Below are 16,211 nucleotides of genomic sequence, written 5' to 3' on the forward strand. Positions count from 1 at the left end.
TATCTCATCCCCCAGAAGGCAGCTGGCCTGGTCATCTTGTCTTTGCCACCTGGTGTCCAACAGAGGCATCCGCAGCCATAGTGCACAGGGCTCTCTCCCTCTGTTCTGACTCCCTCGAGGGCCTGTCTGATTGTCTATAACACTCACGTAATGTAGCTGTCTACAGTACTGCAAGGATTTAACTCTGTGTGAGGCTACACAGCAGGCACACCACACGCAAGTCAGCGTCTCCACAGAGCGCCAGGCCCTGCTGCAACGTGAGGAGGCACCTTGTGGCCGGGACACCGGACACTCTCAGCTCAGCACAGCTCCAGACGAGGCATCCCGGGGCACAGGAGACACTCCTGGGGCACGGGGCACAGCTCTGCTTTTCTTCTTCTAGCGTCCACAGGAGAATGAAGTATTTCATATGCAGAAAAGCAAGTTGTAACATATACACACCAGAAGGAAACTTGCCTGACCTGGCCTCGAGGACCTCTACATCCACCCATATCCAAAGTCGAGTAGCCACATGGTTCCCAGGGAGGGATGGAGACGCTGGTCGTGGAAACACTGGGCTGTTCATCCTGGCCCTCCGGTAACAGGAAGAACTGCAGGATCCTCCCGCACAGAGGGATGGACGTGGGCCACCGCCGTCAGGGAGGACTTCCAACTCCAACTGGAATGCCACAGCAGCAATGCCACCGCCTCCCTCTGCCTCTGTCCCACTCTGGAATGCACTCAGGGCCTCATTATCCCAAAGCCGGGTAGGACGAGGGCTCCACCCCTGGCTCCCCCACCCACGCACCACCACCTGTGTTTCCTCTATAAAGCAGGAGATTTGACACAACACAGGAATGACCCTTCCCGCGGCCCCAGAGGCTGCCCGTGTCCTGGCGCAGGTGGGCTTCTCCCCTGGCTCACCTATTTTTCATTTCTCTTTTCTGGACCTTCAGTTCTCCACTATGGCTGTGCTAACCAGGCAGGATCTCAGTGGCCTGCGCAGCCGGGAGGAACATACCCGAGCCGGGCACTGCAGGCCATTCTGGGGGAGTCACGGGCCGTGGCACCCCATCAGGATCGCGGCCTGTGGCACGGGGGCTTGAAGAAGGCCCTGAGCCTCCTGAGAAGGAGCCACAGGTGAGCTTGCAGGCGGAGATTCCATCAGGGCCTCCAATGGCGAGGATGGCGCCACAGGGTCCCATGCCTGCTGGAGGGTGTGATTAGCCAGCCATCTCCGCCGCCTCCCCGTTAAAACCTTGACTTGCGCCTCACCTCTGTCCTGATCACGTTTGGCCCGAATTCTCTCCTACCAGCCCAGATTCCCATGAGAGGCCCTCACTCCCCTGCCCTCTGCACACAAAGGGTCCTGGCCTCTGCCTAACCAGTTGGCGGACAGGGCAGACCAGCCAGGATGAGGGCGGCTGTCCTGTACGGGCCATGTGGGTAAAGCCCCTACAGGTCTTGGGGTGCTCAGCCAGCACTGCAGGACCCATATTTTCCCAATGCCCAGATGCAGGTGTGTGGCACCTCCAGGTCCCAGTGCCCTCTGCTGGGCCAAACGCACAGCCAGAAACACAGCCAGCGTGGGGGGCAGAGGGGTGCCGTTCCGAGACTACAGTGCTGGGGCAGGGGAGGGCACCAGCCTCTGGGGAAGTGCTCAGCTCTGGAGTGTGTACTGGGCCATCGGGTCATGGTAAAGAACTCTTGCTCTTTCCAGAAAAGTCTGGTCAGGAAATCCAAGTGCCTCAAGGACCAGGGCTGCCTGGCTCATCCTCCACGTGGTCCCTGCTCCCACAAAGCCGGGGTCAGGGCTCCTGCAGCAGGACACAGCGGCCGAGCCAGCTATGGGGGCTTAGACACCTGACTCAGTGGTGGCCTCTCCTCAGGTCACCCAGCTTGGCTGCCCCCAGAGAGTGAGAAATTCCCTCCATGAGACCGTGGCCCTCTCTGCAAGCCTGATGGTGGAATTGCAAAGGAGACAAATCCAAGCCCAGTGGTCTTCCAGGTGCCTGGTCTGGCCAGTGCGCCAGCTGGGGCCCCAGACAGTGCCCACCTGTGGTTGCTGGGCCCAGCTCTGAGGAGGACGCGACCACTCGGTGAGACCGAGACACAGCTCACTGGCCACCGGGCAGGAGAGGCAGAGCGGGTCAGACGCCAGCCTGCCCACAGGCAGAGGTCTGGGCCGGGTGTGACTCAGGGCCTTGTGATTCTTGGGCGCACTCAGGTGAAGCTGGAAGACCCCGTGTCCACAGCAAGAGCCAGGCTGCGCTGTGCAACTGGTACACTGTATTAGCTTTTATTTATTTATTTATTTATTTATTGAGCACTATATATATATATATATATATATATACTTTTTTTTTTTTCCGGAACCAGGGATTGAACTCAGGCCCTTGTGCTTGCCAGGGAAGCACTTATTCTACTGAGCCATCTCCCCGGACCCCTGTATTAGCTTTTATAAACACCAAAACTTCTGCAAAACACAAGCAGCAGAAATCACTTTTAGGGCTGGTGAGATGGCTCAGTGGTCTAAAGCACCTACTTGGAACAAGCTTGGCAAAGCACAGGGACTGCAGTTCAATCCCCCAGCACCACATGCCAGCCAGCCCCGCCCCCTGGTGGGCTGAGCTGGCCACACACAGACACAAAATAAATAAATAAATAAATATAAAAAAAAAAAAAGAAATCACTTTTAAATGACGCCACCCTTGGACATCACAGCTGAGTCCAGCCGGTCTCACAGCGGCTCTAGTATGCAACCTGGGGTTCACAGTGAGTCCCTGGAGTCACACGTAGCTGGTGGCCGAGGCGTGGAGCACCTGTGGACATGGTGTCTGTAGGTGTTTCACTGAGGCTCTCACTGAGTGTCTTAGTTGAGTTTTTGAAGGATTTGCACACCTAGTGATTCTGCAGTCATTCAGGAAGGCTTGGAGTAGGAGTGGCTTGTTCTGGGAGCTGCCTCCAGGGGGGTCATGGATTGCATGCTGTTGGTGTGGGCCTTGGTGTCCCTCCCTCTGGTGCTTACTGTGACTGGACCTTCAGGCTGGGCATCAGATCCTGCTTGGCCCTGAGCTGGCCTGTCTGGGGCATAGCCAGAGGCCATCAGGAGACACAGTGTGGGGTCCAGGGCTGTTTCCCACCCAGAATCCCCTGCGAGGCCAGAGGCCTGGGGCCCCAGACTCGCCTCCATCACGTGCTGTTTGTGCTCTGTGCAGAACCCAGAGCCCTCCAACCTTCACTGAGCCCAGGCAGGACACCACTGCCTAGCAACGGAGGAGGACGGAGCAGGCAGCCTCGCTCTATGCCACTCTGCACCTCACTGCGCCTTCATGGGGTGAGCCCAGCAACTCTGGGTCCTCCCAGCTCCTGTGAAGCAAGCAGTCTGCGAAGATCAGTGGCCACCCCAGCCACTCTGGCAGGCAGGGTCATGCAGCAGGTCCTCACCCAGCCTCGGGCAGGCAGCGCCTCACACCCTCCACTCTGACACCTGCCAAGCCCAGCTCTCCAGACCCAGAGCCCCATAAGAGCGTTGGGTGGTTGGCAAAATATTGTTTCAGAAATGCAACCCGAACGATGCAAAGTGCAGGGTACCCAACTGCTCTGCTCCTCGCTCTGTGCTGAAGGTGCCCTGAGTGTGCACTGGCTAACCAGGGCCTCCACCGCCAGGCACGTGAGGGGCCTCCTCCCCATGTCTGGACGCCATCGTGGGGCGCCGCGGTCCCCGTCTGCTCTCCCAGCCCTGTGGGCACCGCAGTGCCCTGCATCAGGAAGCGGTGCCCAGCCTCATCAATAACACCTTGAGGGCTGGAGAGATGGCTCAGTGGTCTAAAGCACCTACTTGGAACAAACTAAGCTAAGCAAAGTACAGGGACCACGGTTCGATCCCCCAGCACCACATGCCAGCCAGCCCCGCCCCCTGGTGGGCTGAGCTGGCCACACACACACACACACACACACACTAAATAAATGTTAAAAAAAATTAAAAAAAAAAATAACACCTTGATAACTGCAGTGACACGTCCCGCAGGCCATGTGTTGGTGGCAGAACAGCAGCTCTGGCCTTGAGGCTCGCTTGGTGCCCAGAGACGGCCGGGCACGGCTGCCTTCGTTCTAGCTGCCGTGTCCTCTTCCCTCGCAGGTGGCTTGTTTTGGGGTCCCTCACATTTTCCATGCCTTCAGCTTGTTAATCCATTTTTCTAATTATCTGCCCTGAAAAGAACGAGGAGTTGAGAAGCCTTGTTTCCTAACAAGTCCTATGTGCATCAGAGGTCTCCTCACACAGCCCTTTCGCATTAGTCTAATGCCTCACGTTGCCAGCCCAGTGCACCCAGGGGAGAGCCACAGAAGCCCTCAGGCCACACTTTGTGCCGCATGTGGGGCGAGGCTGCCCACGCAGCAGAAGCCAGTGTGGCTCAAAAACTCACCGCAGTCCTGCGGTCTCAGCTCCAGGGGGTTTGCAGCTTGGCCCACCTCCATGTCACTGAGGGACACTGGGGGACACCAGGGGACACCCACGTCTCTGTTTTGCTACCTTTTTAAATTTGCAGGCAATTGCCATGAGCTCTGTCACTCACTGTCATCACTACGTGACCCTGAATGGAGGGGTGGCCTGCAGCTTGTCATTAAAACAGTCCCAGACTGAAAACAAAATGTCCTCTTTAATCTCTCCATAAAAAGAAAAACTCGAGGCTGGCTTGGTGGCACACACCTGCAATCCTGGGACTTGGGAGGCTGAGGCAGAGGGTCACCATGGGCTACACAGTGAGTCGAATGCATCCTGAACTACAGAAAAGCGGGGGGGGGGGAATAAAAGCCAGAGAGAGAGAGAGAGAGAGAGAGAGAGAGAGAGAGAGAGAGAGAACAAGCCAAACTTCTGACAAATGGCGCGTGCTCTGTGGGTGTCCATGCAGGTCACCCCGTTATCCACTGCTCAGGAGCCTCATCTCTGGAATTCCGTGGTTGACCCCGCACCATTCAATAAACGCTCCTCAAGGGGCCGCAAATGTAATTCTCACCTAAGCAGCCTTCCCCTGGCTCTCCTGGAGAGACGCTGCCTCTTGGAAATGAGGCTCTTCCCCGTGTCCTCTGTCTTAATGACTGAGAGGACCTGCTGACCAGGCAGGTAACAACAGGCCGCTCCGTCCTCACCACCGTGGAGTTCACACCTCGCCACAAAGCTGGCTGTCGAGTTTCAAGCTCTGCGCATCTCTGCATGAGTGCCTGCTCCGGCTGTAGCACAGGCGGGGGGGGGGGGGGGGCGCCAGCCTGGGTCTTCGACTCTCCTGGGAGTGCAGGCTGGGGTCCTGGCGTCACACCGCCATTTGCAGGGGGACCCGGAGGTGCCATTTGTTCATTCATTGAATTGCTTCCCAGGCCGGCTGCTTGTGGGTCCCCCAGGGGTGGGCATCTGGGCACGGGGACCTCCCTCTGGTTTCCAGCTGGCCTGGCACTTGTCCTGGTGATGGCACCAGGGCCACTGTGGGCACAGCACCTGCAAGAGGCCTCTGGTGCCAGCAAGCACCTGTATCGGGTGCAGTCTGCGGGGGAGGGCGCGCCTCGCCCCAAGGCTGCCCAGGGAAAGCGTCTCACTTGTAGGAAGCCAAGCACTGCAGCGAGTGTTTGAGGCAGTCTCTGATCACAGGGAGAGTGCTGGCCCACGGGGTCACAGGGCCCAGAGAAAATCCTACAAGCTCCTCCAGAGCAAATAGCAGACACAGCCAGCGCTCTTTGCATAAGAATTAACGTCACCGTGGCAGGAGCCATTGCAAGCGGCAACTGGGACTTCAACAACACGGCTTTGGATTTAAAACTGATTTTTTTTCTTAAGAAACCAGAAGAAAGGGGAGACTTGGAGTTCATCTGCATTACAGATCAGGCCTCGCAGAGGAATCAGCATCCATAATTCATGACGCGCTTCCTGCGGGGCTGGTGCTGGCCTTACCCTAGCAACGGAGCCCTAGCAACCAGGAGCTGCACGCTGTGCCGCCTGGGGTGGGGGTGGGGCGGGGCGGGAGGAGGGGACCGGCAGCGTTTAGGAAGCGCCTCTGCCGCTGCTAAGTTTACAGCACCATCTCATTCAGTGTTATCTGAAAAACCATGTGAGTTGCGAGGAGCCCTGACTGACGTGCCTAGCCCCTCGCTCCCTCGCTCCCTCCCGCCCTCCACACCGTGGGAGGAACCGGACACCTTGCAGCCCGACCTCACAGCCACCAGGGCCAACAGACCCCAAAGCCACCGACCGCCCCAGGTCACATCCTCCAGGGACTCTCGCCCAGCAGAGCCATCTCATCTCTAGCATCCCAGGGGCCAAAGGGTGGCCTCTCATGAGCAGTCCACTCTCCAGTACAGGCGCCCCTTGCACCTGGCGACATCCCGAGCCCCCCTCTGCAGAGGCAGTCAGGAGCTCAGAGCCTCCTGCGTCCCTCCCTGCCCTCTTCCGCTCGTAACCTCAAGAGATGGACACCTGCTCCTCTACAAGGCCAACTCATTGCTGTGCCCGCGGGACAGTGTGCAGACGCCACCTCACAAGCCTGGGCCACACACATGCTGTCTGCCAGGACAGCCTGGGCAGAACCGCAGCTGCCAGGGCGAAGGTGCAGAAACCTGCGCAGATCTGCCAGACCAGCAAAGCTTTGCTCACAGACCCACGTGGACACCAGCCAGGCAGTGCAGGCACCGCAGATGGAAGGCCCAGAGAACTTCTCCAACAGACATTTCAGAGTAGATGTGGGGGCCCTGGGCCCTGCTTTGGACTTCACTAAACTACATAAATCAGCAAGAGGCGGGGCAAGCTGCCAGGAAGGAGGAGCAGAGCCACTTCCAGCGGTGGTCACTGCCCCCGTGCTGCCCACCTGCAAGGGCACCCTGAGAGCCCCCCAGGGCCTGAGGAGCCGGGTGAGGCACTGCGGCGCCCTGCCCTTTCCATCTGAAATGGACAGTTGCCACTGTGGCCAGATGGAAAGGCCTTCCTCCACAAGCATGCCGCTTACCTTTCTGCACAGCCAAGTGCACCCACGACACCCGCCAGACTCAACACAGACCCAGACAAGCCACGCCCACCCAAGGGCCCCGAAGCTGGCGCCTGTGCGCCCCGTGCCTGAGAACCCAAGGTCTAACCCTGCTGGTCACAAGCAAAGTCCTCCCACTATAGGTCTGAGAGCCTGCATAAAATAATCCAGTGGACCACTGGGTGTGGAACACGTGGCCTCACAGCGTGGACAGGTGGCCAAGCCTGCCCGTGCCCTGGCAGGGCTACCTGAGCAACTGCAGGAACCGCAGCCAGGCTGCCAGGAGCAGCAGGATCACAGAATTAAGCCGTGCGCTTCTTTCCTCTCTCGGGGAGGACAATTTACAGGAGCCAGAAGAGATCAGCTACTTAAATAATACCGGATATTTCTGTCTTATCACAATGTGTTCTCCAAAAGATGGGAGGGAGGGAGGGAGGGAGGGAAGGAGGAAGAAAGGCAGGCAGGCAGCGCGACCCACAAGTGGAAACACAACCCCTAGCACACCCCTGTCGCCCTGCCCGCCATCGGGAAGGAAAGGCCCCACCTCCTGGGGACGTGCAGCTGTTCAAAGACAGCCCGGGACAGGGGAGCTGCGGCGCTCAAGCAGCCCAGCCTCTGCTCGCAAGTGAGAGGAAGGGAGCCTTGGGGCGGGCGGCCTTCCTGGGCACGACGCTGACACGCAGCCCCTGTGGACCTCTGTGGGACAACCCGTGTGCCCTGGCCTCCGTTCCCAGAGGGCTCTCTGGGACCCGACACGGTCACTGCAGCAGCTCTTCCCAGGACTTGCCGCAATGCCAGCCTTGCCCGAACCCTGCCAAGCCCCAGGGCCCGGCCTGCCGGAAGCCTCAGCGCCATCGCTATGGGCATGGCCTCTGGAGAGAGCCAGGCACGAGTGCTTGTGTGCAGTCTGGGTCCGTCTCTCCCCTTCCCTACCTGGGGGTTCATTTCTCCACACACTGGATCCAAAAGGTGGGATCCCCAGCCTCAGGGCCTCCGAGGGAGCAGCAGGGTAGTGTTCACCAACTTCTCTGCCTCTCAGGAATTTGGTTCCTCGTGCTGGGCCTGGGGAGATGGCTCAGTAGAATAAGTGCTTGCCTGGCAAGCGCAGGGCCCTGAATTCAATCCCTGGTACCGAAAAAAAAAAAAAAAAAAAGATTCTTCGTGCTCAGAAATTATCTCCACGCAGAGCGTTCTCGGCAGACAGGACAGAGCGCCCAGCAGCACGCCCCAAGGAGGGAAACCCGGTGAGCATCAGCGCCTGGAGCCCCGGGCCCACCCTCCCCCTGCTGCCGGTCATCTAAGAACCTCCTAACCCCCGTCTGTGCACACAGGAGGCTTTGGGGGACGTCTGCCCTAACAGAAAGAAGCTTGTCCCCAGAAACCTCGAGGTATCATCGCTCCTTGGTGGGGTGGTGTAGAAGGTTCCAGACAACATTTCCAGAGGAGCCAGGAAGAACACTCCGAAAAGTGCTACCTCCGGGGTTGCTTCCTAATGCCACAGAGCCTTGGGTTTTACTGCCTCTGAGGCGAGGCTGAGGGGCAGGGGAACATGCCCCCCACGCCATGGAGGGGACTTGGGGGCAGGGCCAGGACCGGCAGCGACACCTTCCAGAGGCCCTGGAGCTGCAGCTGGTGATCTGCCGGGCTGCAGCACGACCGCGGCCGCCACACCACGCCACGCCCCGAGCAGCTCTCCGTCCGCTCGTTCCCTCCCCTTTTCCCTCCCTCCTTTCTCCTCCCTCTGACTCAGGGCTGACACCAAGTGGGAAAGCACGGGTCAGTGCAGGGCCCATGAGCCACCCCAGCTCTACGTCCCGCAAAGGCACTGCCCTTCCCAGCTGAGGGGCCCGCGGGCGCTGACCAGGCCACCCCAACCCTTGGCTCTGCAGGGCTCGGGTTCAGCAGCCAGGGGGCACCCCTTCCCCAGGGAGGGAGCAGAGGCGGGGAGGGGCCTGCGGGTGCCGCGCGGCCGGGACAGAAGGACGCCCCCTCTTCTGCCCTGCCTGTGGAGAAGGCACCCGCAGGCACAGCGGCCAGGCCCTGCGCAAGCTGGAGTGACCCGGAAATCAGAAAGGAGAGTGCAAGGAAATTAAAGCCAAAACTCGGGGATGAAGCATGAAATCAGGGCGCCCGCTGGAGAGGAGCAATCAGGACTCAGCCCCGATTGCGCCGGCTTTGATTAAAGGACAAATTGCCAGCATGCGCTCCAAGGCCCCAGGTTGCGTCCTAGAGGGAGATGTGATTTTTCCACTGGCAGCAGCACAGGACAGGGAGGGCCGCCCCACCACTCCTGGGGTGCGCGAGAGAGAGCTGCCCAGGCATCAACCGGAGCCCCAGAACAGGTTGGTGGCGGGGCTGCCCAGATGAGGGCGCCAGGCACCCGCCGGCCGCAGGCTCAGCTCCTCAGGACAGGTCTCCCGGCGCTCAGAGACACAGGCGCCGGACGGTCCACCGCGCCATCAGAGACGCTGCACACAGGAGCAGCTGGAGCACGGCCAGCGTCCTCGGCGGTGAGCTCAGGCCACTGAGAGGCGCGGGAGGGCCAGCGCAGGCTGCAGCAAGCAAGTCCGGAAGCCACGGGAGGTGGGGGGCAAAGGTAAGGGTGAGGCTGCCGGCCAGCCAGCTGCTCCTGAGGGTTCCACTGAATGTGAGGGAAAACGTGGCCACCAGCAGTGGCAGTGTTTATGTTTCTGCCTAAATGAACTTTGGAGTCTTCTAGGGAAGGTAGGAATGATTTGCAAATCGAATCTTTTTTTTTAACATTTATTGTGTGTGTGTGTGTGTGTGTGTGTGTGTGTGGCCAGCTCAGCCCACCAGGGGGCGCAGCTGGCTGGCATGTGGTGCTGGGTGATCGAACGGCGGTCCCTGTGCTTTGCCAAGCTGGTGCTTTACACTGAGCCATCTCTCCAGCCCCTGCAAATCGAATCTTAAAGCCAAAAGGCTAGCAAAGAAGAACAGGAGAGGTAGTGACTGTGGTCCCAGAGCCCACCATTGAAAGTCATGGTGGGAGCCTTTTCTTTCCCTTCCTAGAGCCATGGGGCGTCTTAGTAAGTTGGTAGAGACACAACAAGAAAAGTGCATACCAAATTCCCTTAGGACTTAAAGTTCAACATAGCAATACTTGATGGAAAATACCTGTTGCACGTTATGCCTAAGATGTTTGATATTTAGATAGTTATGGTAAACCAAACTGCATATGCTGCAGGGTAATAATAAGCTTCTCTTCTGGAGGGTTAACAACCTAAGTGTGCAGATCAAAAATTGGAGAAAAGGAGGGCTGCAAGGACAGCCAACATTTTGGCCCTAGCCTTTCAAGGTCAGTGAAGACTCGGGACATAGGAGAACCTGTACTGTAACGTCATGTAACTCAGTTGTGCCCCAAATTTTCTGACCAAGGAGATTATGGGGCCACAGAGCAATGTGATCGATGACGTAGAGTGTGCCTAAGGAGAGTCACGTGGAGAGAAAACATTCTCTCAGGCTTTCACAGAGAGCACATTGGTCAAGCAATGGCCGTGACTCATCCACATGGCTGACACTGACAAAGGATCTACAAAGTGTGGTACAGGGCTACAGGATAAATCCTGAGGGTACTTGACTGACCTTATCAGATACAAAAGTTACATTTCTTGTTATATAGGTCTTGCTTTACTTTGGTCTTAACCATCCAGCAGAAAAGTCTAAAAATGAGGTATATAAAGTAAAGCCATATTAATATTATGAGCTATAGGGCTGGTGAGATGGCTCAGTGGTCTAAAGCACCTACTTAGAACAAGCTTAACAAAAGCAAAGGGACCGCGGTTCAATCCCCCAGCACCACATGCCAGCCAGCCCTGCCCCCTGGTGGGCTGAGCTGGCCACACACACACACACACACACACACACACACACACACACACACACACAAATAAATAAATAAATAAATAAATAAATAAAATTTAAAAAAAAATATTATGAGCTATAAAAGACCCAACTCAATAACTTCTGTGGATAACCCACTACTGTTGTGGACTCCTGGACTGCGTTGGATTGTTTTGCTGAATTCATGCACCTATAGCATTTAGATGCCAATAGAATACCCATCTCTGACAGGACTGACCAAAAAAAAGGGACACAAAGGAAAGACCATTTTGTATCTGTATATGCAGAATAGTGAGGGTGGACATACAGCTACTTTCACTTAATTCAATGAGAAGAAAGATTTGTACTAATAGTGTTTGGACAGGACATCCTGTCTGCTTCTTGTACTGTGGATAACCACTAAGAGGATAACAATGTACAGTGTATTAATATTGAAACTGTCCTATTAAAAAATAAAATTAAATAAATAAAATTCCCTTTGGAATGTAGCCACAAGAAAGTTCCTACTCAGCAACACATCAGAAATCAAGCCCAGCAGGGCCGTGGACCGTGGTGGCTGACAGGCCACGACATGCCAGCAGGTCGACATAGTCAAGTGCACTTATGTGCACCTGCATGACCAACCCGAAATTAAAGCAATGACATTCACAAACTCATGAAGATGGATCAAGTACTTGAGTAAATGTAACAGAAAAAGAGGATGAGGGGAAAGGCTCAAACTTCTCCTGTCAAGCACAGGAGTCCCAGGGGAACAGGCAAGAGAACCCCAGACAGGAAAACACCTGCCACAGGGGCTGCCTTGGCCCAAGCCAGCCCGCTGGCCCTCAGGGTCAGCCTGTGGTCACCCCCATGTTAGGCCCTGAGGATAGTGCAGACCCCCACCACCACCCCAACCGGGCCTTTCCTCCATGCTGGGTGGGCACTGTGGCTGGAAAAGTGTCCTCCAGGCCCACTCCCCAGGTGGTGGTGTCGGAGGTGCCGTGGACCTGAAGAGTTAGGCCCAGTGGGAAGACAGAGACAGCGGGGACAGGACCCAGGGGCCTCCCTTTCCTGCTACAGGCACGGCAGTCCTGCAGGAGCCCCACGGACCTTGGTCCTTCTCCAGAGCCATCTCCAAGTGCAGCAGGCTGGGCCGGTACTCTGGCGCCAGGTGTGGGGCACAGTCCATCCAGGCACCTCCAGTCCCCACTCCACACCCAGGCGAGACGAGGCCAGATGCTCACGCTCCTCCGGTGGGCTCTCAGGGACCCTGATCCCTTCACCCAGCGGTGTAGACCCTGATGGTTTCCCTGATGGCCTGGGTCACCTTCCCCTTTGGATTCCTGCTCTGGCCCTCAGGACTCCTCCACCTGGCCCCATAGGAAGAACCCATGTGCTCCTGCCATGGTGCTGCAGGACCTGAGGCTTAGAAGGAGGCCAGGCTTCTGTGGCTCAGGCCAGGTTGCCAGCCCATGTGTGCAGGCCTGCAGTGACACAGCACAGCAGGGCACACGCATGTACGGACGGCCCCACACACTTCCCACGCAGGTGCAGAGCGCAGGACGGGCAGGACGGCCAGCGCCCCTCCCTAGCCCCTGCTCTCGCTCAACATGCACGCAGGCCACACTCAAGGACCAGAGAGCCCTGGAGGGGACACCTCCCACCTCAGGTTAGTGGACCGCTCCTTACTGCCCAGAAAGCTGGACAGGTCCGCAGTCCACTCTGCTGCCCCACATCGTGGGAAAGCTGAGGGGGCCCAAGTCAGGGTGCTGCCACAAGCTCGGGGTCTTCTCCATTCCTGCCCATCGCTGATTATCCTTGGTGGGTCCTTGATGGGTTCTGTAGCATGCAGGAATCAAGCATAGCGGCACCTGCTTGTCGTCCCAGCACTCGGGAGGCTGTGGCAGGAGGATCCTTGAACTCAAGGTCAGTCTGAGCTGCATTGTGAGACCTTGTCTCTCTCTCTCTTTTTTTTTTTTTTTTTTTTTTTTTTTTTTGGTGGAATCAGGCCCTTGCACTTGCCAGACAAGTGCTTATTCTACTGAGCTATCTCCCCATCCCTGAGACCTTGTCTCAAAAAGACAAAAAAATATGGCTGGGGAGATAGCTCAGTAGAACAAGCGCTTGCTTGCCAAGTGTAGGGTCCTGAGTTCAATCCCCGGTACCACAATAAATAAATAAAGACAGATTAAAAAGAAAAAGAAAGAAAGTAATAAAATAAAATGGAACACAGCCAGGGACAAGCCCTGGCCTTGGGCTCTGGCACCAAGGGTCACGTCCTGTGAGTCCTAAGCCAGCAGAAGCCTGAGGTCTCCACCACAGACCGTGCTGAGCAGAGGAGCCGCCGAGTCCAGGAGGGCCCAGAGCTGAGGTAGTCTTCATTCCTGCCACTCCACGTCACAGTTGGGGTGGGTGCTCAAGGCTCCACGGGATCACGGGAGGTGTGTGCTGACCCCTGGGGGTACCACCTACCCCTCAGTGCATCGTGAGCTGTCCCTGCCCCCTCCATCAGACACCATGAGGCCCAGGTGACAGGGAAAGAGCTGGAGGGGCGCAAGCACAGCAGGCCGCCATGCTGTTGGCCTGCTCTTCACATCAACACTGCCAAGCCCGGGCACAAGGATGGTTAACAGGGTGAGCATCCACCAGTGAGGCCATGATGGATGCAGAGGCCTGGCCAGAGGGACAGGGGCAAGGGTGGACAATGGCAGCTTGCCCCTGCGCCCTCAGGGCCTGGCATATGCGGGATCTGCCCTCAGCCCCAGCCCCAACCATAACCCTGACCCACTATTCCAGAAGCGTGACCTCCAGGCCCAGGAACCCACACTCCCTGCACTGCTCCCTGGGCCTCGCGCCCAGCACTGGGCAACATCCTGCCCTGCAGCCTGGGAGGCTGGGACCGGACAGCCTGGGCTCACTGCAGGCGCTTGCCCCCTGCCCCACCTGCCAGTCTCATGTGCGGGAGCCAGACGCCCCTGCAGAGTACCAACACTCCCCTCCTGACAGCAGGCAGACAGCCCAGCCGCTGTGGTCTGGAGACACACCTCCTCCCAAGGGGCCCTCAAGGGGCTGCACAGACACGGGGGCACCAGGTTCTCCGTGCAGCTCAGATCCCTGCTCTCCTGGCTGCCACAGCCCTGGCTGAGGGACACAGACACTGGGCTCCATGGGAGCCTGCGTGCGGCTCCACCAGGATCGCGGCTGTGCACAGGGGCAGGAGGTCTCTGGACAGCAACACCGCTGCTCCACGCCCGGTCATCTGCTGAGGGTGAGAGGCGCAGGTTCTGTTTTCACACCTTGGCAGGCATCACGGTCCGTCAGCATATCTGACTCTGCAAGGCCAGCTCCGTGCCACCAATGTTGGCTGTCCACGACTCTGAATCAGATGCTTCCCTGGCCACAGGTTTCTCAGGCCACCTTAGCAATTCTCCTCACCTGCAACAGGCTTTCAGGGGGCTGGGGAGGTAGCTCAGGGGTGAGCCTCCGTGTAGCACATGCAGCACCCTGCGATCCACCCCTAACACCAAGAAGGGGTTCAAAGTGTTTCTGAGTAAAAAGGCATTGCACGTGTGCCCCAAAGCATGTCCCGATGTCTCTGCTGTGGCCCTATAGGGAGTAGGCCCCCTCAGGAAGAGGATGAGTCTCCTGGCTGCAGAAGCACCTGCAGCAGCTGGTAACTCTTGTCCTTGTTAGCTACCCGACGGCAAGAGACAAGTGGAGCTGGCGGTCACTTGGTTCTGACCACAACTGCACTCCAGTTTGATTTTTTTTTTTTTTTGGGGGGGGAACCGGGGATTGAACTCAGACCCTTGTGCTTGCCAGGGAAGCGCTTATTCTACTGAGCCATCTCCCCGGCCCTCCAGTTTGATCTTTCATGCAAAACAACAATTCTATACTTTTTTTTTTAAAGTAATTTTTTTTATAACTTTATTTATTTATTTATTTTTGGCGGAACTGGGGATTGAACTCAGACACTTGGGCGTGCCAGGCAAGCACTTATTCTACTTAGCCATCTCCCTGGCCCCTGTCTTTTCTTTTCTTTCCCTTCTTTCTCTCTCTCCCTCTCTCCCTTCCTCCCTCCTTTCCTTCCCACAAACACTAGGAACTTAGTGAATAAAGTTTGCATTCAAGAAATTACCTTTCTAAGGGCCTTAGGATAGTCTCTAAGCAATATTCACCATATTACAATAAAAGCTACTCCAGCCAATAGAAAAATGCCAATATATGGAATATATGTCTGTGTTTTATGGTAGACTGTATAAGCAAATTATTACATGGCCTTGGACATATCATTGGGGAAATCGTCTCTCCAATCACATATATATTGTAAACTACTTCTATATCTTGTAAAATTAGCTCATGAGTACATATCAAATACTCTAATACATAGTAAAGAAAATGTCCAACAGTTCTTGTATTAAAATAGGATGCATCTTTAGAGCCTAAAGAAGTCCCAAACCTTAAAACTAAGGTTCAATTATTTATTTTTCACTGAAATTACACAGCAAGTAAAAGCATTAAGCTGAATATCAGTAACATTTGTTTAGACCTTGGGGTCTTTTCAATGAAATTTACCAACCTGGTGAGATAGCTCAGTGGACTAAGTGCCTACTTAGGCAAGCACAGGGATGGGGTTTGGTCCCCAACACCACAGGCTGCTGGTCCTGCCCCTGGGCAAGTTGAGCTGGCCACCAAGTCCTGACATGCCTGTAATCCCAGTGCTGGGGAGGCTGAAAAGAGGAGTAGCACTACGAATCCAGACTGCACAGTGAGACCCAGTACCAAACACATTAAAAAAAGGAAAGAAAGAAAAATTTACCTCCTCAATGCACCCTGCAGTCTCTGGAAACTTATTAGAAGCAGTCTTCCTGCAACAAAAACTACATTTTCCACCAGCACTGGAGTCTGGCCTCGTATACCTTGACTGTATAAAGCTATACAGTCTGGGAGCTGTGCATAGACTATCCTGTCCTGTCTCTCCTTTCTAATTAATATAAACTATTGCAAAAAAATAAAAAAAGCATTTCTTTTTCTTTCAAGCCAGTGATGTCCTGTTTTCCTCAAAAGTAGGTGTTATGACACTGCCATTTCTCTTCAACTCTGATTAAGTCTAAAGTTTTAATTCTCTTCTACTCTATGGAACTATTCTCACTAATATCAGTCTCCATACTGAAATGGGACACTAAATCCTTTGTAAACATAACCTCTTCCTGATATTGTATCTGAAACTTTTGGAAACTCATTTGAATTTCATGATACTGCTCTGTATGCTTACGTATCTTTATTCTTTTACATGTCACCATTTTACCTGGGTAAAAATATCTACTACTGTGTGTACTCTTTAAAATCATGAAGACTGTGATAAATTCCTTTAATTCTGGA

Source organism: Octodon degus, unplaced genomic scaffold (assembly GCF_000260255.1).
Source record: "Octodon degus isolate 3935 unplaced genomic scaffold, OctDeg1.0 scaffold00027, whole genome shotgun sequence".
NCBI classification, from domain to species: Eukaryota; Metazoa; Chordata; class Mammalia; order Rodentia; family Octodontidae; genus Octodon; species Octodon degus.